This window comes from Stegostoma tigrinum, chromosome 1 (assembly GCF_030684315.1).
Source record: "Stegostoma tigrinum isolate sSteTig4 chromosome 1, sSteTig4.hap1, whole genome shotgun sequence".
Lineage (NCBI taxonomy): Eukaryota > Metazoa > Chordata > Chondrichthyes > Orectolobiformes > Stegostomatidae > Stegostoma > Stegostoma tigrinum.
In genome coordinates this window covers 173,475,548-173,499,029 of record NC_081354.1, presented here as the reverse complement: position 1 = coordinate 173,499,029, position 23,482 = coordinate 173,475,548, and the positions used below count along the sequence as shown (strand labels likewise).

General features: G+C 48.4%; 1 protein-coding gene across 4 annotated transcripts in view; it reads right to left on the bottom strand.

Annotated features, from left to right (window-relative positions):
- ctnna2 (catenin (cadherin-associated protein), alpha 2) overlaps window positions 1-23,482 on the bottom strand; it is a 1,331,223-nt gene that overhangs the window by 46,850 nt on the left and 1,260,891 nt on the right. The gene's annotated exons all lie outside the window — the stretch shown is intronic.

The window sequence follows — 23,482 nt, the reverse complement described above, 5'->3', positions numbered from 1 at the left end:
AAAAATTATCAAATTTAAACAGTAATTTTTTACTTTATTTAAGTGTTGCATATTGATGCTGAAAGCAGGGAAGTGTTATGTCTAAATTGTGCTTTTTGTGTCTATGTCCTTAGAAGACATTAGATGCATCGACTGAGATGTGGCAGTCACATATTAAAGGTTGGTGGGCTTCTTGATTCCAAAACAGTGTCACAGTCTCACAGAGACGTGAAAAGCACTGTTTCAACTTGGGTTTGTTTCCACCCTCGGGTGTCGGTGCGGGTTTCCTCTGGGAGCTCCAATTTCCTCCATCAGTCCAAAGATGTGCAGGCTCGGTGGATTGGCCATGCTAAATTGCCCACAGTGCTCAGGGATGTGTAGATTAGGTGGGTTACAGGGTGACGGGTCTGGGTGGGATGCTCTGAGGTTCAATGTGAACTTGTTGGGCCAAAGGGCCTGTTTCCACACTGTCGGGAATCTATGATCTATCGTGATTAAACGAGACACTTTCCTGTTTTCATTCTTGATATGCAGATTGCGATTGAATTGGTGTATAAGACAACCCATTTTGTGAACCCCAAAAAGGCATTTAAATTGACTCTACATTTAAACCACGACATACTCCACTCAGATTCCTAGTTGGCCTCAATTGTTCAGCCCACCAATGAATGTTTTACGTAGGGATCCATAGGAACCTTATGGCGGGTTTCAAGGAACATGGGCTGCTGACACGGGCTGTGTTATAAAAATGTTTGGAAGGTTAAGGCACCGCCACAGAAACTATAAAATCAGAAGGCAAAAGGAGCAGAAGTAGGCCCGTCAGCCCATCAAGTCTGCCCTGCTATTCATTGAGATCATGGCTGGTACGGTACTCCATTGTTCTGTCTTTTCCCTGTAACCCTTGATTTCCTTACTGATTAAAAATCTGGTTATCTTAGTGTTGAAATTACCCAGCCTCGACAGCCCTCTGCAGTAAAGAATTCCATAAATTCACTACCCACTGAGTGAAGAAATTCCTCCTCAGCAGACGTGGTGAATAACAAGGATGATAGGACACCATTTCAGAATTTTCTTCTAATTATATATATGCAGCCACCATGAGTATTTATTGCCCATCCTAAATTATTTTGCAGACAGTCAAGAGTCAATCAGCTTGCTGTGGGTCTGGAGTCACTAAAAGGCTAGATCAAGAGAAAGCAGAGCTGATCCCTTTCTCTAAAGGACGTAAGTGAACCAAATTGTGATCAGAGATAATGGGAACAGCAGATGCTGGAGAATCCAAGATAACAAAGTATGAAGCTGGATGAACACAGCAGGACAAGCAGCATCTCAGGAGCACAAAAGCTGACGTTTCGGGCCTAGACCCTTCATCAGAGAGGGGGATGGGGAGAGGGAACTGGAATAAATAGGGAGAGAGGGGGAGGCGGACCGAAGGTGGAGAGAAAAGAAGATAGGTGGAGAGGAGAGTATAGGTGGGGAGGTAGGGAGGGGAGAGTTCACAATAAACAACTGCACCTCCCAGTCATGAACCATTTTAACTCCCCCTCCCATTCTCTAGATGACATGTCCGTCATGGGCCTCCTGCAGTGCCACAATGATGCCACCCGAAGGTTGCAGGAACAGCAACTCATATTCCGCTTGGGAACCCTGCAGCCATATGGTATCAATGTGGACTTCACCAGCTTCAAAATCTTCCCTTCCTCCACTGCATCCCAAAACCAGCCCAGCCTGTCTCTGCCTCCCTAACCTGTTCTTCCTCTCACCCATCCCTTCCTCCCACCTCAAGCCGCACCTCCATTTCCTACCTACTAACCTCATTCCGCCCCCTTGACCTGTCCGTCTTCCCTGGGCTGGCCTATCCCCTCCCTACCTCACCACCTATACTCTCCTCTCCACCTATCTTCTTTTCTCTCCATCTTCGGTCCGCCTCCCCCTCTCTCCCTATTTATTCCAGAACCCTCTCCCCATCCCCCTCTCTGATGAAGGGTCTCGGCCCGAAATGTCAGGTTTTGTGCTCCTGAGATGCTGCTTGGCCTGCTGTGTTCATCCAGCTCCACACTTTGTTATCTAAGTCAACCAAATGTTTTGTTTTACAACAATGAGTAGTTGTTACATAGTCGGCTTTACACCAGACTTTAGTTCCGGACTTTTACTGAATCCAAATTTTACCATCTGCCATGTTGGATTTGAATCCATTTCCAAGCCTGGGGTTCTGATTTACTGGTCCAGTGACAGTACCGCTCGACCACCACTATTTCTGGAGGGGTCTTTTTCAAGACTTCAAAGGGCAATTTATAAGCCAAGAACTGCTGCATTTTCCCTTTGTTGCATTTTAAGGAACAAAACATAATTGCTGGTGGAGTCAACTGTAATAAGGGAAGTTATTTGCTAGAAGTGACTTTTGTATTTCCTAATATATATGGAGATTTTTAAAAAATTATATTTTCCATGAGTATAAGCATCACTGGCAAGATCAGCATTCACTGTCCTTGAGAAGATGTTCTGAAACACTGAGACATACCAGTGACAAACTTATTGCATGGTCACCTAGCTGACGATATTGGTCTTCCAAATTGTTTGAAGTAGACAATTAGTTATTATCATATTAAATGACAGAGTAGGTCTAAGGAGTCCTATGGTCTCCATTTGTTATGTTCTTAAAATTTGTTCCATCTCTAATGTTTTTCAGCTGAGATGTAAGTTACTGGTCTGAAAAGTTAATATTGTTTATCTTTTCACAGTTGCTGCCCGAGTATTTCCCGTTTTTATTTGAGACGATGTTGGTTGTAAGCCACTAAAATGTGGCCTAAATTCATGAAGGGTGGTATTCAGGTGCATACAAAAGGTCCGCTTTGCAGAACACCTCCGCTCGGTTCGCAATAAACGACTACACCTCCCAGTCGCAAACCATTTCAACTCCCCCTCCCATTCTTTAGATGACATGTCCATCATGGGCCTCCTGCAGTGCCATAATGATGCCACCCAAAGGTTGCAGGAACAGCAACTCATATTCCACTTCAGAACCCTGCAGCCCAATGGTATCAATGTGGACTTCACCAGCTTCAAAATCTCCCTTTCCCCCACCGCATCCCAAAACCAGCCCAGTTTGTCCCCTCCCCCCACTGCACCACACAACCAGCCCAGCTCTTCCCCTCCACCCACTGCATCCCAAAACCAGTCCAACCTGTCTCTGCCTCCCTAACCTGTTCTTCCTCTCACCCATCCCTTCCTCCCACCCCAAGCCACACCTCCATCTCCTACCTAACCTCATCCCACCTCCTTGACCTGTCCGTCTTCCCTGGACTAACCTATCCCCTCCCTACCTCCCTACCTATACTCTCCTCTCCACCTATCTTCTTTTCTCTCCATCTTCGGTCCGCCTCCCCCTCTCTCCCTATTCATTCCAGAACCCTCACCCCATCCCCCTCTCTGATGAAGGGTCCAGGCCCGAAACATCAGCTTTTGTGCTCCTGAGATGCTGCTGGGCCTACTGTGTTCATCCAGCCTCACATTTTATTATCTAGCATGCAAAAGGTCTGTCTGTCTCACTGTCTCTCTGTCTTCCCCTCACTCCTCCCTCAACTCCTGACCAAATCACAAAGTTTCTTTTTCCCTGCTGTTAATGAGCACAAGATTCACAATGAACACTTAAAAGACAGAAAATATTACTCAGCCAATATTCCAAAGGCAGCCCATTGACGTATCTGCAAATAATCATTCATGAGTGATATGATCACAACGCCAAATTTAAGGAAATTGGAGCTAAAACAGTAGAATTTACCTCTGACATAACAAGGTGTAGAGCTGGATGAACACAGCAGGCCAAGCAGCATCAGAGGAGCAGGAAGGCTGGCGTTTCGGGCCTAGACCCTTCTTCAGAAGTGGGAGAGGGGAAGGGGGTTCTGAAATAAATAGGGAGAGAGGGGGAGGCGGATAGAAGATGGATAGAGGAGAAGAGAGGTGGAGAGGAAACAGACAGGCTAAAGAGGCAGGGATGGAGCCAGTAAAGGTGAGTGTAGGTGGGGAGGTAGGGAAGAGACAGGTCAGTCCCGGGAGGACGGACAGGTTAAGGGGGAGGGATAAGGTTTGTAGGTAGGAGATGGGGGTGGGGCTTGAGGTGGGAGGAGGATATAGGTGGGAGGAAGGACAGGTTAGGGAGGCAGGGACGAACTGGGCTGGTTTTGGGATGCGGTAGGGGGAGGGGAGATTTTGACGCTTGTGAAGTCCACATTGATGCCATTAGGCTGCAGGATTCCGAAATGGAATATGAGTTGCTGTTCCTGCAACCTTCAGGTAGCATCGTTGTGGCACTGCAGGAGGCTCAGGATGGACATGTCGTCTGTAGAATGGGAGGGGGAGTTGAAATGGTTTACAACTGGGAGGCGCAGGCGCTTCAAAATCTCCCCTCCCGCTACCGCATCCCAAAATCAGCCCAGCTTGTCCCTGCCTCCCTAACCTGTCCTTCCTTCCACCTATCCCCTCCTCCCACCTCAAGCCCTACCCCCATCTCCTACCTACTGACCTCATCCCGCCCCCTTGACCTGTCCATCCTCCCTGGACTGACCTGTCTCCTCCCTACCTCCCCACCTGCACTCACCTCTATTGGCTCCATCCCTGCCTCTTTGATCTGTCTGTCTCCTGTCCACCTATCTTCTCCTCTAACCATCTTCCATCAGCCTCCCCCTCTCTCCCTATTTATTTCAGAACCACCTTCCCCTCCTCCCATTCTGAAGAAGGGTCTCGGCCCGAAACGTCAGCCTTCCTGCTCCTCTGATGCTGCTTGGCCTGCTGTGTTCATCTAGCTCTACACCTTGTTATCTCAGATTCTCCAGCATCTGCAGTTCCTGCTATCTCCTCAATTGGCCGCCAGCTCTAAGTAGTGAGATCTCCTTTTGTGGAGGCCTTCAGCCAGGAAAGGTTTGACACTAGCTGCTTAAATGCAGATGGGCACTTAATTCTGATGGGCTTTCTCCAATGGAGGCAATGGAGACCTCCCGCCATTTCCCAAGCTGATGAGTTCGGCCCCATTCACAAGTATCAAACTTCATTCAATGGGCGGACCAGGGTTTGGCTTAAGTGCCTCGTGCTGCTGTGTTTTTAAAGATTTACTAGAAGCTCGTAAAGAGGAAATAAGGCAAACATTTTTTGAAACAACAATCAAATTTTAGCAGATTATTGTAAAGATGGAATTGGTAAATTCTAGGAATCATATAGTTTCGGAGGACCCTTTCGGCCCATCATGTCTGCACTGACAAAAGTATAATATAAAACCTAAATTGTTTTAATTCTAATTTTTCTCCCATAGTGGCGTTTTTTTTTGGATTCGGTTTATCAATATGAGAATGATCATGTGCGGTTAAGTCTGAATGCCAGCTCTATGACTCACTACTGCAATCTGTCCTATTTGAAATGGTAAATTTTAATTCCCAGTTCTCTCTTGGGATTTGCAGAACATTGGCTGCAGACATCATAGAAAGTTGAGAGGCAGGTCTTCTAACCCACTGAAGGGCATGACAGCCCTCGGAGTCTGTAAAATGTCTCATTACAGGCAAATTAGGATTTTTACTTGTCAAAAAAAACACTCAAATTATTGTGTTAATTAGTCAAATGTTAAGTGTTAACACCGTGTTTCCTACGTCACATCTCCAGTGCAATTAGGAATGGGCAATAAACGTTAGCCCAGCTAGTTACACCCACAACCCATGTATGAACAAATAAATGTGGCTACATCTTAAAGCACTTCCTTGGATGAAAAGTACATTGAAACATCAGTAGTCATGAAAAGAACTATATGAATGCAATTTTTTTATAGATAATGGTGCATTGCATTTCTAAATCATGCACTTGCAGCCAAGAAATGAAATCCAAATAATTCAATCACAATCACAAGTTGACTTATTTGGCAATTCTGAAGGAAATCTCTGTTAAACTAGAGTGTAATGGTTGTTAAAGGCAAAGCAGGCAAAGGAGATAGACTTTTACTTTGTGCATTGGTACAGAATAAACATTTGAGATTCAGTTTTACATCTTCTCCATAGTTCTACTTATGCTGACCTCACTGAAAGTAAAAATTGGGACAGAAATGAAATAAGCTAGCAATTCATTATCTACTGTTTTATACTGCAGTACATACCAAGATGTCCATTGTATATGCAACAACACCCAGCAATTAGAAAAAGAGATTGTCCATTGTCACTTCAAGCCAAAATTGACCTTTTCTGTGGATGGCATCGTGGACTGATTCTTATCATATTTTGGCAAAGTGAAATTATTGTTAAGTCTCATAGAGGGTTTCTTTCCCAAGTCCTACCTCATTACCTCACGGCAACGTAACTGTGGTGCCCCTCCTGTTCAATGCTGGCCCGATTCTATCACTTGCCACGGCTGGAAGTACTGGTCTCTGCCCGAATATCATGGGTTCATCTTCACCATCTTGAAAAGGCCATCTGTACATGGTCAAGTGCTGTCAGTCCAGAACTGCCCTGCACACTCCATGACATTTGTATCACACATGACAAGGCAGGGGAAATTGGCACCCTGTTTTGTGGACAGGGATCAGGAGGTCCTGATGGATGGGTAGCTCAGAGGAGGGGTGCCCATTTCCCACTGGACCAGCAGAGGAGGCCATGATACTATACCCTGCCAACTTGGTCTGAGGTTGCCACCCAATATCAGCTGTCTGGAGAAATGCCTAGCTCCCAAGGAAGAAGGCCAGTGACCTTCTTTGCTCTTCGTGGGTAAGCGCTACCACCTTCTCGCCAATTATTCACCCTCACCCTATCTCTGTTACTGTACCCACCTCCCATTAAAGCTCTCATTCTAACACTAGTAATGTTGTATGCAACGCCTTCCTACACTCGCTTTCTCCCACTGAATTCTCCTTCACTATTAATGCTGCATGGTCTTTCAGCCACCTATTCACTCCCTCAGGATACCTCTCCAGCTTTCTGATACTCTCAAAAATCCAACACCTTGCTTCAGAATTTCCATAACTTGGAAAATTCCATGATTTTGCGAGCTCAGTCACATCACACAGTTAAGCCTGGGAAAATTAAATGTTGGCAGATTGTTCAGAATCATGCTGGGTAATTGCTGTAAATTGTCAGCACATGAAAAAGGCAAATTTCTACTGCCAGCCATGGCTATCATGTCGGTTGTGGCTCACTTGCTTCTGAATCATCAGGTCTTGGGTTCAAGTCCCGTTCTAAGGCCTGAGGACAAATATCAAGTCTGACGCTCTATTGTCTTACCAAGGGACAGCTGCACTATGACAGACATTGCCTTTTTGTAGAAGAACAAGGGAGCTCTCCTCGTCAATATTTATTCCTCCATTATCATCACAAAAAAAACAAATTATCTCATTATTATCACATGGCTGTTTGCAGAGATTCGCTGAGTATATGCTGATTGAAACATGTCCGAGATTCCAACAGTGCCTACAGTTTGAAAAGCACCTCACTGATTCTAAAGTGCTATGAGATGTCTGATAGTCATGAAAAGCAATATCTTCTTTTGTTTTCCAGGTGGTTTGGCTAACCCAAAAACCTCAACCGGTAAGAACATTCCCAATCTTGGAAAACCACTGATTTTTTATTCATCCATGGCATATTGGTATTGCTGACTGGCCCAGCATTCATTGCCCATCAATTGAAGTGATTTGCTCAGGCCATTGCAGAGGGTAATAAAGAGTCAACCACATTGCTGTGAGTCTGGAGTCACGTTTAGGCCAGATCAGATAAGGATGGATTTCTTTCCCTAACAGATATACATGAAGCAGATGGGCTTCAGTAAAGGGTCTAGGCCCAAAATGTCAGCTTTTGTGCTCCTAAGATGCTGCTCGGCCTGCTGTGTTCATCCAGCTCCACACTTTGCTATAAAGTTCTGGGGATCCGGGTTCAAATCCCACCATGGCAGATGATGGAATTTGAATTCAACAAATATCTGTCATTAAGAGTCCAACGATGACTGTGAATCCATTGTCAATTTTTGGAAAAAGCCCATCTGGTTCACTAATGCCCTTCAGGGAAGGAAACTGTCAGCCTTATGTGGTATGGCCTACATGTGACTCCAGACCCACAGCAATGTGGTTGACTCTGAACTGCACTCTGGGCAATTAGGGCCAGGCAATAAATGCTGCCTAGCCAACAATGCCCTTATCTCATGAATGAATAAAAATGACATTCCTGTGAAACTAAATAATGTCTAGTTTAATGGCAATTCACATCCATTTTTGGAGCACAGTAAGAATAAATGCTTGCAGTCACCATTAGTAACATCTTGGGGGAAGTGTGTTGAGTTCTTGGGAGACCACCAGTTATAAAATAAACTTGGTTCAGGGTACAAAACAATATCTTAAAATTTTGCCTTTCCTTTTGAGGCACCAGAGAAAATAAAAAACAAAACACAGACTAACAGTTCCACCAGGTTAATCAACTAACTGGACAGGATGGCATGCAGCAAACGTGTTGAGAAGGATCTTTAAATTGGCAGGAAAGACAGATCAGCAATTTTTTTTTCTATTTATTTGTGGCATGTGGGCATTGCTGGCTGGCCAGCATTTCTTGCCCATCCCTATTTGCCCTTGCTAAGGAGTAGTGAGCTGCCTTCTTGAGCTGCTGTAGTCCTTCTGCTGTAGGTTGACCCTCAATGCTATTAGGGAAGGAATTCCAGGATTTTGATCCAGCGACGTTGAAGGAACGGCAATATATTTCCAATTCAGGATGATGAGTGGCTTGGAGAGGAACTTGGAGGTGGTCGTAATGTCATATGTCTGCTGCCCTTGTCCTTCTAGATGGAAATGGTCACACTCCTGATTTGTGGACAGGCTTTGAGGAGTCAGGAGGTGAGTTAGATTAGTTTCCGGTCTGCTCCTAGCCACTGTGTTTAAACGGTGAGCCCAGTTGAGTTTCTGGTCAATGATAACCCCCAGGTTCTTCATAGTGGGAGATTCATTGATAGTATCATCATTGAATATCAAGGTTAGATTGTGTCTTAATGATGATGGTCATAGCCTGACATTTGTGGAGCATGAATGTCTCTTGCCGCTTGTCAGTCCAAACCTGGATATTGTCCAGGTTTGTTGCACGTGAACACAGACTGCTTCAGTATCTGAGGAGTCAAGAATGGTGCTGAACATTGTGCAAACATTGGAGAACATTCCCACTTCTGACCTTATGATGGAGGGAAGGTCATTGATGAAGCAGCTGAAGATGGTTGAGCCTAGGACACTACCCTGAGGAACTCCTGCAGAAATGTCCTGGAGCTGAGATGATTGACCTCCCACAACCACGACCATCATCCTATATGTCTGGTATGACTCCAACCACCGGAGAGTTTGCCTCCTGATACCCATTGACACCAATTTTGTTAGGACTCCTTGATGCCACACTTGGTCGAATGTCAAATGCTTGATGTCAAGGGCTGTCACGCTCATCTCACCTCTGGAATTGAGCTCTTTTATCCATGTTTCAACCAAGGCTGTAATGAAATCAGTAGGTGAGTGGGCCTAGCAGAACCCAAACTGGGCATCACTGAGCAGGCTATTGCTGAGCAGGTGCTGCTTGATAGCACTATTGATAACACTTTCCAGCACTTTACAGATGATTAAGAATAGACTGACGGGGTGCTAATCGGCCAGGTTCGATTTGTCATGCTTTTTGTGTACAGGCCATAGTTGGGCAATTTTCCACATTGCTGGGTAGATACCACTGTCATAATTGTACTAGAACAGCTTGGCTAGGGGAGGGATAAGTTCTGGAGCACAAGTCTTTTGTACTACTGCCAAAATGTTGTCAGGGCCCATAGACTTTGCAGTATCCAATGTCTCCAACTGTTTCTTGCTATCATGTGGAGTGATTCGAATTGGCTGAAGACTAGTATCTGTAATGCTGGGGACCGCTGGAAGACGCTGAGATGGATCATCTACTCAGCATTTCTGGCTGAAGAATTCTGTGAATGCTTCAGCCTTACCTTTTGCATGGATGTGTTGGGCTTTTCCATCATTGAGGATGGGGATATTTGTGGAGCCTCCTCCTCCAGTGAGTTCTTTAATTGTTCACGACCACTCATGATTGGGTGTGGCAGGACTGCAGAGCTTAGATCTGATCCATTGGTTTTGGGATCGCTTAGCTATGTCCATCACTTGTTTGACATGCAAGTAGTCCTGTTTGGTGGCTTCACCTGGATGATACTTAGTCTTCAGGTATGCCTGGTGTTGCTCCTGGCATGCCCTCTTGCACTCTCCATGGAGTCAGGGTTGATCCCCTGGCTTGATGGTAATGGTTGAGTGGGGAATATGCCGGACTAAGAGGTTATAGATTGGGCTTGAATACAAGTCTGCTACTGTTGATGGCCCACAGCACCTTAAGTCTTAAGTTGCCAGATCTGTGCAAAGTCTGTCCCATTTAACATGGTGATAGTGCCACACAACACGATGGAGGTTATTCACAGTGTGAAGGCAGGGTTTCGTCTCCACAAGGACTGTGCGATGGTGACTCTTACCAACGCTGTCATGGACAGATGCAACTGCAGCTGGTAGCTTGGTAAGGATGAGTCTGGGTAGTAAAGTATTTGCAAATTGAGAACTTTACTTCAGGGCCCGAAAATGAGGTAGAATTATACTTTTATGTTGTCGATATCTCCTGAATATTTTGGCTGAATATTGGTTCTATTCAGTTAGATATGTTTGTTTAAGATAGAAGTGCGATGCTGTTTCTCTGATTTCCAAATAAAACCTTTAATTCAATCAATCATGCAGCATTACAAACTAAATTAAGAATATTTTAGTCGAAATTCTGGCCATACTATTAGCTCTAAGCTCATCGATTGGTGGCAGGTCATGTCAGCAGTCTTTGTCATTATTCTGTCTCTGAACTGTGCTCCAGTCAAAGTGATATTTTTTCATGACAGCATTTAAAACAGACAGCAATGTTGTAGCATGTAGAGCACTTTGCGCCGCATCATCATGAGACTTCAAAAAGACTAAAAGATTGTAAGCCAAATAGGAATTATCAGAAGCATACATAATTAAAATATCTTTTATCCAGTTTCCCTCAGGGTGAAGGGCAGATAGATAGCGTAACAAATTCACAAGACCTTCCACAAACAGAATGGGTTTGTCCATAATATGGTGTGTTGTCTTTCCCACACTCTCAATAGATGATATGTGGAAGACAAAGAAGAATCAAGTTTATCCGAACTGTCTGTTCCACCATAGGCAGCATTAGAATTTAATTATACTACACTGTGAAAGAAAGGGCTCACATTAATAAGGAGCATTTCATAATAATGAGCTTTAGAGACAGTGAACCACATATGAAGCATTGTCACTGTTGTACTGTGATCAATGACAGCAGCTAATTTTCACACAGCACAGTCCCCCAAAACCTCAGCATGATCATCTATCTGTTTAAGCAGAGTTGGTTCAGCAAGGGATAAATGTTGGCCACGGTGTCCAGGGGACCTCCTTTTTTTTGTTGAGTGAATGCAAAAGGATCTTTCACTTCAACCTGAGGGGGCTTTCAGAGCCTTGGCTAAATGTGATGTAGAAGATGAAACTGTCATTAGTCCAGCACCAAACTATCACCCTTGGTTATTTGTTGAATATTTGTTTTGGCTGTTAAGTGTTTTTGGGCATCACTGCAACAAGACTGATGCCGTAAATATGTAAGTTGCAGAGTCATAAGAGATTCACGGCACTGAAAATAGTCCTTCAGTCCATTAAGTCTGTGTCAGTCAATAAAAAACCACATAACTATTCTAAACCCATTTTCCAGTTCTCCATTATGTTTCTTTTCATTGCTTCGTGGGCCAACATGCAGCTTACTTATGACCTGAGCTATGGAACATGTAAATGGTACATATTTAAATACAGACATTATACACATGGAATTGGGAAAAGCTATTTGTCATCTTGTAATGTCTATTAGCTTTAGTTAAATAACCACATCAATGCTATTTGTTCTGCAGTAAATATTTTAAAACTACTGATAATTTACATATTTAATTAAATTCACTTTAGAAATTTAAATAAAAATACTTTGGATGCCGAAGGGAATTTCTCTAGTTCACTGGAATGTATATATGTTTTAAAAATCTAATTGGTTCAGCTAAAAAACAATCAAACAAACAACAAACCTGACACTCTTTTCTATAATTCTAGTTAGTTCTGAGAGAGTTCATTACAGCCAGGATGATGGGACAGGTGCGACAACTGGCTTCAGCGTCTGCAAGACATAAATGGACTGGGGTAGCTGTTCTTGTGCAAGAGCATTAATGAACAGGATATTTACTCAGTCCAGCCTTTTTCTGCTCAATAAACCACCTTTTCTTTTCATAAGAAATAACAAGGTGTGAAGCTGGATGAACACAGCAGGCCAAGCGGCATCAGAGGAGCAAGAAGGCTGACGTTTTGGGTCGGGACCCTTCTTCAGAGATGGGGGAGGGGAAGGGGGCTCTGAAATAAATAGGGGAGACGGGGTAGGCAGATAGAAGATGGATAAAGGAGAAAATAGGGTGAGAGGAGACAGACGGGTCAAAGAGGTGGGGTTAGAGCCAGTGAAGGTAAATGTAGGTGGGGAGTTAGGGGAGGATAGGTCAGTCCAGGGAGGACTGTCAGGTCAGGGGGGTGGGATGAGGTTAGTGGGTAGGGGTTGGGGGTGGGGCTTGAAGTGGGAGGAATAGTTAGGGAGGCAGGAACTAGCTGGGCTTGTTTTGGCATGTGGTCGGGGGAGGGGAGATTTTGAAGCTTGTGAAGTCCACATTGATACCCTTGGGCTGCAGGGCTCCCAAGCAAAATATGAGATGCTGTTCCTTCATCTTTCAGGTGGTGTCATCGTGGCACTGCAGGAGGCCCAGGATGGACATGTCATCCGAGGAGTGGGGGATGGGAATTGAAATGGTTCACGACTGGGAGGTGTAGTCGTTTGCTATGAACAGAGCGTAGGCGTTTCGCAAAGTGGTCCCCAAGCCTCCATTTGGTTTCCCCGATGTAGAGGAGGCCACAACAGGAACAGTGGATACAGTATATAGCATTGACAGTTGTGCAAGTGAACATCTGTTTGATGTGAAAAGTCTTCCTAGGGCCTGGGATGGGGGTGAGGTGCGGAGGCAGGTGTAGCACTTGCTTTAGTTGCAGGGAAAAGTGTCTGGTGTGGTGTGGCTGCAGGGGAGTGTGGAGCGGACAGGGAGTCACGGAGAGAGTGGTCCCTCCTGAAAGCACATAAGGGTGGTATCGTCGGATTGCAGATGGTGGAAATGTCGAAGGATGATGCGTTGGATTTGGAGGTTGGTGGGGTGGTACGTGAGGACAAGGGGGATTCTGGTTTGGTTACTATTGTGAATAGGGGGTGTGAGGGATGAGTTGGGGGAAATGCGGGAGACACATTCGAGAGCATTTTTGATCACTGTGGAGGGGAAGTTGTGGTTTTTGAAAAAAAGAGGACATCTGGATCATACAGGAGGGGAATGCCTCATCTCGGGAGCAGATGCGGCAGAGGCGAAGGAATTGGGAATAGGGGATGGCATTTTTACAGGAAGGTGGGTGAGAGGAGGTGTATTCTAGGTAGTTGTGTGAGTCGGTAGGTTTAAAATAGATATCAGTTTCCAGGTGGATGGAAGAGGTGGGGTTTGGGGCCTGTGTAGGTGCGGAAGAGGGACTGTTCTACATAACCTACACAGAGGCAGGCATAGCTTGGGCCCATGTGGGTACCCATGGCCACCCACTTTGTCTGTAGGAAGTGGGAGGAATTAAAGGAGAAGTTGTTGAGGGTGAGGACGAGTTCGGATAAGCGGATGCGGGTGTCAGTGGTGGGGGACTGGTCGGGTCTGCGGGACAGGAAGAAGTGGAGAGCTTTTAGTCCATCAGCATGAGAAATGCAGGTATATAGGGACTGGATGTCCAGAGTAAAAAGGAGGTGTTGGGGACCAGGGAATTGGAAGTTCTGGAAGACGTGGAAAGCGTGGGTGGTGTCACGGATGAAGGTAGGGAGTTCCTGGACCAAGGGGCAGAAAATGGAATCCAGATAGGTGGAGATGAGTTCGGTGGGGCAGGAGAGGCAGAGGCAATGGGTCGACCAGGGCAGTCAGGTTTGTGGATTTTTCTTTTCAAAACTTCAGTTAACAAACATCGATCAATCTCAGATTTAAAATATCAAATCTGAATTGCCACTTGTGGCAGTAAGTTTCAAAGTTTAATTTGCTTGTGGGATGTGGGCATTGCTGGCCAACATTTATTGCTTGTTCCTATTTGCCCTTGAGAAGGTGGTGGTGAGCTGTCTTCTGAACCGCTGCAGTCCATGTGCTTTGGTTGACCCACACTGTCCTTCAGGATGGAATTCCAGGATTTTGACCCAGCAACAGTGAGGTAACAATATATTTCCAAGTCAGGATGGTGAGCAGTTTGGAGGAGCACTTGCAGGTGGTGATGTCTCCATGTATCTGCTGCCCTTTTCCTTCTAGATGAAAGTGGTAGTGGGTTTGGCAGGTACTTGCTAAGAATCTTTGAGGAATTTCTGCAGAGCACCTTCTCAGCCCTGCTGCTACTGAGTGTTGGTCATGAAGGAAGTGGATGCTTGTTGATTTGGTGCCAATGAAGTGGGCTGCTTTGTCCTGGATGCTGTCAAGCTTCTTCAGTGTTCTAGCTGCATCTATCGAGGCAAGTGGGGAGTATTCCATCACCTGACTTGTTTCTTATATATGCTGGACAGGCTGTGGGGAGTCAGGAGGTGTGTTACTTGCTGCAGGATTCTTAGCATCTTTCTAAACCTGTTCTTGCAGTCACTGTGTTTATGCAATGAGTCCAGTTGAGTTTCTGGTCAATAGTAACAACCAGGATTTTGATAGTGGGACATTCAGTGAAGGGAATGCCATGGGAGATAAAAGGGTGCTAAGTAGATTGTCATTGTTTGGAGATAGTCATTGCCTGACGTTAGTTTGGCATGAATGTTACTGATTTGAAGTAAGTGGGGAGATAATGGTTGTGGGATTAGTAGGGCCACGTGGGGAAAGTTAATCATACAGGTTTCTGAAGGAAGACAGATGGTGTAAAAGATGAAAGAGGTTCAGACATTTCTCTTTGAAGAAATGAAATGGGAGATTTTCAACATTATATTGGCAGGGTAAATGCAGAGAAAAGGGACAGCATTCCCAGACTTAGAAGCTTTCACAGCTATTGGTATGATTCTTGGGGCCTGAGGCACACAGAATAGTGTGCCTACAAACACAATCTCCCACCTCAAAATTGGCCATTTAGTTTGGGGGAACAGGCAATCTAAAGAGATGGAGATTCAATGAACATGGACGATTGCAAAGATTGATGAGTGACTTCTGAGAGAGAAGCAGAGGGCAGATGTGGGAGGGTTATCAGAGGTGCAGTACCCTGTCACCATTACAAACTGCAGCATCCCCATCACTCTCACAGAGTGCAGACCCCCCGTCACCATTACAAACTGCAGCACCCTATCACTCTCACAGAGTGCAGACCCCCCGTCACCATTACAAACTGCAGCACCCTATCACTCTCACAGAGTGCAGACCCCCCGTCACCATTACAAACTGCAGCATCCCCATCACTCTCACAGAGTGCAGACCCCCCGTCACCATTACAAACTGCAGCACCCTATCACTCTCACAGAGTGCAGACCCCCCGTCACCATTACAAACTGCAGCACCCTATCACTCTCACAGAGTGCAGACCCCCCGTCACCATTACAAACTGCAGCACCCTATCACTCTCACAGAGTGCAGACCCCCCGTCACCATTACAAACTGCAGCACCCTATCACTCTCACAGAGTGCAGACCCCCCGTCACCATTACAAACTGCAGCACCCTATCACTCTCACAGAGTGCAGACCCCCCGTCACCATCACAAACTGCAGCACCCCCATCACTCTCACAGAGTGCAGACCCCTGTCACCATTACAGACTGCAGCACCCCCATCACTCTCACAGAGTGCAGACCCCCTGTCACCATTACAGACTGCAGCATCCCCCATCACTCTCACAGAGTGCAGACCCCCTGTCACCATTACAGACTGCAGCATCCCCCATCACTCTCACAGAGTGCAGACCCCCCGTCACCATTACAGACTGCAGCATCCCCCATCACTCTCACAGAGTGCAGACCCCCTGTCACCATTACAAACTGCAGCACCCTATCACTCTCACAGAGTGCAGACCCCCTGTCACCATTACAAACTGCAGCATCCCCATCACTCTCACAGAGTGCAGACCCCCTGTCACCATTACAAACTGCAGCATCCCCATCACTCTCACAGAGTGCAGACCCCCTGTCACCATTACAAACTGCAGCACCCCCATCACTCTCAGAGTGCAGACCCCCTGTCACCATTACAAACTGCAGCATCCCCATCACTCTCACAGAGTGCAGACCCCCTGTCACCATTACAAACTGCAGCACCCCCATCACTCTCACAGAGTGCAGACCCCCCGTCACCATTACAAACTGCAGCATCCCCCATCACTCTCACAGAGTGCAGACCCCCTGTCACCATTACAGACTGCAGCATCCCCCATCACTCTCACAGAGTGCAGACCCCCTGTCACCATTACAAACTGCAGCACCCCCAACACTCTCACAGAGTGCAGACCCCCTGTCACCATTACAGACTGCAGCACCCCCATCACTCTCACAGAGTGCAGACTCCCTGTCACCATTACAGACTGCAGCATCCCCATCACTCTCACAGAGTGCAGACCCCTGTCACCATTACAAACTGCAGCACCCCATCACTCTCACAGAGTGCAGACCCCCCGTCACCATTACAAACTGCAGCACCCTATCACTCTCACAGAGTGCAGACCCCCCGTCACCATTACAAACTGCAGCACCCCATCACTCTCACAGAGTGCAGACCCCCCGTCACCATTACAAACTGCAGCACCCCCATCACTCTCACAGAGTGCAGACCCCCTGTCACCATTACAAACTGCAGCATCCCCATCACTCTCTCAGAGTGCAGACCCCCTGTCACCATTACAAACTGCAGCACCCTATCACTCTCACAGAGTGCAGACCCCCCGTCACCATTACAGACTGCAGCACCCCCATCACTCTCACAGAGTGCAGACCCCTGTCACCATTACAGACTGCAGCACCCCCATCACTCTCACAGAGTGCAGACCCCCCGTCACCATTACAAACTTCAGCACCCTATCACTCTCACAGAGTGCAGACCCCCCGTCACCATTACAGACTGCAGCACCCCCATCACTCTCACAGAGTGCAGACCCCTGTCACCATTACAGACTGCAGCACCCCCATCACTCTCACAGAGTGCAGACCCCCCGTCACCATTACAAACTGCAGCACCCTATCACTCTCACAGAGTGCAGACCCCCCGTCACCATTACAGACTGCAGCACCCCCATCACTCTCACAGAGTGCAGACCCCTGTCACCATTACAGACTGCAGCATCCCCAACACTCTCACAGAGTGCAGACCCCCCCGTCACCATTACAAACTGCAGCACCCCCATCACTCTCACAGAGTGCAGACCCCCCGTCACCATTACAAACTGCAGCACCCCCATCACTCTCACAGAGTGCAGACCCCCCGTCACCATTACAAACTGCAGCATCCCCATCACTCTCACAGAGTGCAGACCCCCCGTCACCATTACAAACTGCAGCACCCCCATCACTCTCACAGAGTGCAGACCCCCCGTCACCATTACAAACTGCAGCACCCCCATCACTCTCACAGAGTGCAGACCCCCTGTCACCATTACAGACTGCAGCACCCCCATCACTCTCACAGAGTGCAGACCCCCCGTCACCATTACAAACTGCAGCACCCTATCACTCTCACAGAGTGCAGACCCCTGTCACCATTACAAACTGCAGCACCCCCCTGTCACCATTACAGACTGCAGCACCCCCATCACTCTCACAGAGTGCAGACCCCTGTCACCATTACAGACTGCAGCACCCCCATCACTCTCACAGAGTGCAGACCCCCCGTCACCATTACAAACTGCAGCACCCCCATCACTCTCACAGAGTGCAGACCCCTGTCACCATTACAAACTGCAGCACCCCCATCACTCTCACAGAGTGCAGACCCCCCGTCACCATTACAAACTGCAGCACCCTATCACTCTCACAGAGTGCAGACCCCTGTCACCATTACAAACTGCAGCACCCCCCTGTCACCATTACAGACTGCAGCACCCCCATCACTCTCACAGAGTGCAGACCCCCCGTCACCATTACAAACTGCAGCACCCCCATCACTCTCACAGAGTGCAGACCCCTGTCACCATTACAAACTGCAGCACCCCCATCACTCTCACAGAGTGCAGACCCCCCGTCACCATTACAAACTGCAGCACCCCCATCACTCTCACAGAGTGAAGACCCCTGTCACCATTACAGACTGCAGCACCCCCATCACTCTCACAGAGTGCAGACCCCCCGTCACCATTACAAACTGCAGCACAGAGAGCACTCTGAGAGTGATAGGGTGCTGCAGTTTGTAATGGTAACGGGGGGTCTGCACTCTCTGAGAGTGATGGGGTGCTGCAGTTTGTAATGGTGACAGGGGTCTGCACTCTGTGAGAGTGATGGGGGTGCTGCAGTCTGTAATGGTGACGGGGGGTCTGCACTCTGAGAGAGTGATAGGGTGCTGCAGTTTGTAATGGTGACAGGGAGTCTGCACTCTGTGAGAGTGATGGGGGATGCTGCAGTTTGTAATGGTGACGGGGGGTCTGCACTCTGTGAGAGTGATGGGGGTGCTGCAGTTTGTAATGGTGACAGGGGTCTGCACTCTCACAGAGTGCAGACCCCTGTCACCATTACAAACTGCAGCACCCCCATCACTCTCACAGAGTGCAGACCCCTGTCACCATTACAAACTGCAGCACCCCATCACTCTCAGAGAGTGCAGACCCCCCGTTACCATTACAAACTGCAGCACCCTATCACTCTCAGAGTGCAGACCCCCCGTCACCATTACAAACTGCAGCACCCCCATCACTCTCACAGAGTGCAGAACCCCCCGTCACCATTACAGACTGCAGCACCCCCATCACTCTCACAGAGTGCAGACCCCCCGTCACCATTACAAACTGCAGCACCCCCATCACTCTCACAGAGTGCAGACCCCCCGTCACCATTACAAACTGCAGCACCCCCATCACTCTCACAGAGTGCAGACCCCTGTCACCATTACAGACTGCAGCACCCCCATCACTCTCACAGAGTGCAGACCCCCCCGTCACCATTACAAACTGCAGCACCCCCATCACTCTCACAGAGTGCAGACCCCCCGTCACCATTACAAACTGCAGCACCCTATCACTCTCAGAGTGCAGACCCCCCGTCACCATTACAAACTGCAGCACCCCCATCACTCTCACAGAGTGCAGACCCCCCGTCACCATTACAGACTGCAGCACCCCCATCACTCTCACAGAGTGCAGACCCCCCGTCACCATTACAAACTGCAGCACCCTATCACTCTCACAGAGTGCAGACCCCTGTCACCATTACAAACTGCAGCACCCCCCTGTCACCATTACAGACTGCAGCACCCCCATCACTCTCACAGAGTGCAGACCCCCCGTCACCATTACAAACTGCAGCACCCCCATCACTCTCACAGAGTGCAGACCCCTGTCACCATTACAAACTGCAGCACCCCCATCACTCTCACAGAGTGCAGACCCCCCGTCACCATTACAAACTGCAGCACCCCCATCACTCTCACAGAGTGCAGACCCCTGTCACCATTACAGACTGCAGCACCCCCATCACTCTCACAGAGTGCAGACCCCCCGTCACCATTACAAACTGCAGCACCCCCATCACTCTCACAGAGTGCAGACCCCCCGTCACCATTACAAACTGCAGCATCCCCCATCACTCTCACAGAGTGCAGACTCCCTGTCACCATTACAAACTGCAGCACCCTATCACTCTCTCAGAGTGCAGACCCCCCGTCACCATTACAGACTGCAGCACCCCCATCACTCTCACAGAGTGCAGACCCCCCGTCACCATTACAAACTGCAGCACCCCCATCACTCTCACAGAGTGCAGACCCCTGTCACCATTACAGACTGCAGCACCCCCATCACTCTCAGAGAGTGCAGACCCCCTGTCACCATTACAAACTGCAGCACCCCCATCACTCTCACAGAGTGCAGACCCCCCGTCACCATTACAAACTGCAGCACCCCCATCACTCTCACAGAGTGCAGACCCCTGTCACCATTACAAACTGCAGCACCCCCATCACTCTCACAGAGTGCAGACCCCTGTCACCATTACAAACTGCAGCACCCCCATCACTCTCACAGAGTGCAGACCCCTGTCACCATTACAAACTGCAGCACCCCATCACTCTCAGAGAGTGCAGACCCCCCGTCACCATTACAAACTGCAGCACCCTATCACTCTCAGAGTGCAGACCCCCCGTCACCATTACAAACTGCAGCATCCCCATCACTCTCACAGAGTGCAGACCCCCCGTCACCATTACAGACTGCAGCACCCCTATCACTCTCACAGAGTGCAGACCCCCCGTCACCATTACAAACTGCAGCACCCCCATCACTCTCACAGAGTGCAGAACCCCCCGTCACCATTACAGACTGCAGCACCCCCATCACTCTCACAGAGTGCAGACCCCCTGTCACCATTACAAACTGCAGCACCCCCATCACTCTCACAGAGTGCAGACCCCCCGTCACCATTACAAACTGCAGCACCCCCATCACTCTCACAGAGTGCAGAACCCCCCGTCACCATTACAGACTGCAGCACCCCCATCACTCTCACAGAGTGCAGACCCCTGTCACCATTACAGACTGCAGCACCCCCATCACTCTCACAGAGTGCAGACCCCCCGTCACCATTACAAACTGCAGCACCCCCATCACTCTCACAGAGTGCAGACCCCCCGTCACCATTACAAACTGCAGCACCCTATCACTCTCAGAGTGCAGACCCCCCGTCACCATTACAAACTGCAGCACCCTATCACTCTCAGAGTGCAGACCCCCCATCACCATTACAAACTGCAGCACCCCCATCACTCTCACAGAGTGCAGAACCCCCCGTCACCATTACAAACTGCAGCACCCCCATCACTCTCACAGAGTGCAGAACCCCCCGTCACCATTACAGACTGCAGCACCCCCATCACTCTCACAGAGTGCAGAACCCCCCGTCACCATTACAGACTGCAGCACCCCCATCACTCTCACAGAGTGCAGACCCCCCGTCACCATTACAAACTGCAGCACCCCTATCTCTAACTGACAGTGTAGGCACTCTCACCCCCTCATTGTGTCCCTGTCACCGACATCATGCCCACCGTCACTATCACAAACTTAAGACTCCCCCACTTCGCTATCACATTACTGAAGCCTTCCCCGTCACTATCACAGACTGAAGCCACCCCCGATCACTACCACACACTGAAGCCTCCCTGTCACTATCACAGATTGAGGCACACCCCCGATCACTATCACAGGCTGAAGCTTCCCCGTCACTATCACAGATTGCATTGCAGCCCGCCATCACTCTCAGATGCCATAACATCCTGGAGTCCCTCACATGATGGGAAATCGCTCTTAACAGAAGCCCTCGGTTATCTCATCTTAGAAGTTAGAAACCTTGAATGCTGATGCACTTCTAGCCTTAAACTGTGCAGACACCTCCAGCTGAGGGGTTGACGTAGCCTCACCTGACACTGGATAACTTGCAATGTTGAAAGAAGATTGCAAATGAATACGTTGCTTATCTACGTCCATTGGTTCACCGTTGCTGCAGGGCTAGTTGACAAGAGGAGGATCAGCAGGGCAAATGAGCTGGGGCAGGAGCATGTCAACAACCTGCTACAATGCAGTTTTGTTTAATTTTATTCACTCCAATGCTTGGTAAGATTTTCCCTCAAGTTTGCACTTGTGTGAGAATGCAAAATTGGAGACCACAAATCCAAGACAGTTGCTGCTAAATCCAAAAGGAATGTAAGGAGAGAGATAAGAGTAACTGCAGCTGCTGGAGAATCTGAGATAACAAGGTGTAGAGCTGGATGAACACAGCAGGACAAGCAGCATCAGAGGAGCAGGAAAGCTAACGTTTCGGGCCTAGACCCTTCTTCAGAAATGGGGGAGGGGAAGGGGATTCTGAAATAAATACGGCGAGAGGGGGAGGTGGATATAAGATGGATAGAGGAGAAGATAGGTGGAGAGGAGACAGACTGGTCAAAGTGGCAGGGATGGAGCCAGTAAAGGTGAGTAGAGGTGGGGAGTTAGGGAGGAGATAGGTCAGTCCAGGGAGGACGGACAGGTCAAGGGGGCGGGATAAGGTTAGTAAGTAGGAGATGGGGGTGGGGCTTGAGGTGGGAGGAGGGGTAGGTGGGAGGAAGGACAGGTTAGGGAAGCGGGGGCGAGCTGGGCTGATTTTGGGATGCAGTTGGGGAAAGGGAGATTTTGAAGCCTGTGAAGTCCACATTGATACCATTGGGCTGCAGGGTTCCCAAGTGGAATATGAGTTGCTGTTCCTGCAACCTTCAGGTAGCATCATTGTGGCACTGCAGGAGGCCCAGGATGGATATGTCGTCTGAGGAATGGGAGGGGGAGCTGAAATGATTCACGACCGGGAGGTGTAGTTGTTTATTGCGAACCGAGCGTAGGTGTTCTGCAAAGCAGTCCCCAAGCCTCCGCTTGGTTTCCCCGAGGTAGAGAAGGCCACAACAGGAACAGCGGATGCAGTATACCACATTGGCAGATGTGCAGGTGAACATCTGCTTGATGTGCAAAGTCTTCTTAGGGCTGGGGATATTGGGATGGGGAAGAGGGGGCAGGTGTAGCACTTCCTGTGGTTGCAAGGAAAAGTGTCAGGTGTGGTGGGGCAGGAGGGGAGTGTGGAGTGGACAAGGGAGTCAAAGATAGAGTAGTCCCCCCAGAAAGCAGATAAGGGTGGGCATGGAAAAATGTCTTTGGTGGTGGGGTCAGATTGTAGACGGTGGAAGTGTTGGAGGATGATGCGTTGGATCTGGAAGTTGGTGGGGTGATGCGTCAGGATGAGGGGAATTCTGTTTTCGTTGTTATTGCAGGGAGCGGGTGTGAGGGATGAGTTGTGGGAAATGCGGGAGACATAGTCGAGGTCGTTCTTGACCACTGCTGGGGGGAGGCGGAGGTTGCAGTCCTTGAAAAATGAGGACATCTGAGATGTACGGGAGTGGAATGCCTCATCCTGGGAGCAGATGCAGCGAAGACGAAGGAATTGGGAATAGGGGATGGCATTTTTGCAGGAAGGTGAGTGAAGGAGGTGTATTCTAGGTAGCTATAGGAGTTGGTGGGCTTGAAATGGATATTGGTTTCTGGGTGGTTGCCGGAGATGGAGACAGAGAGTTCCAGGAAGGAGAGAGGGGTATTAGAGACGGTCCATGTGAACTTGGTGTGGAAGGTGTTAGTGAAGTGGATGAACTGTTCAAGCTCTTCGTAGGAGCATGAGACGGCGCCGATACAGT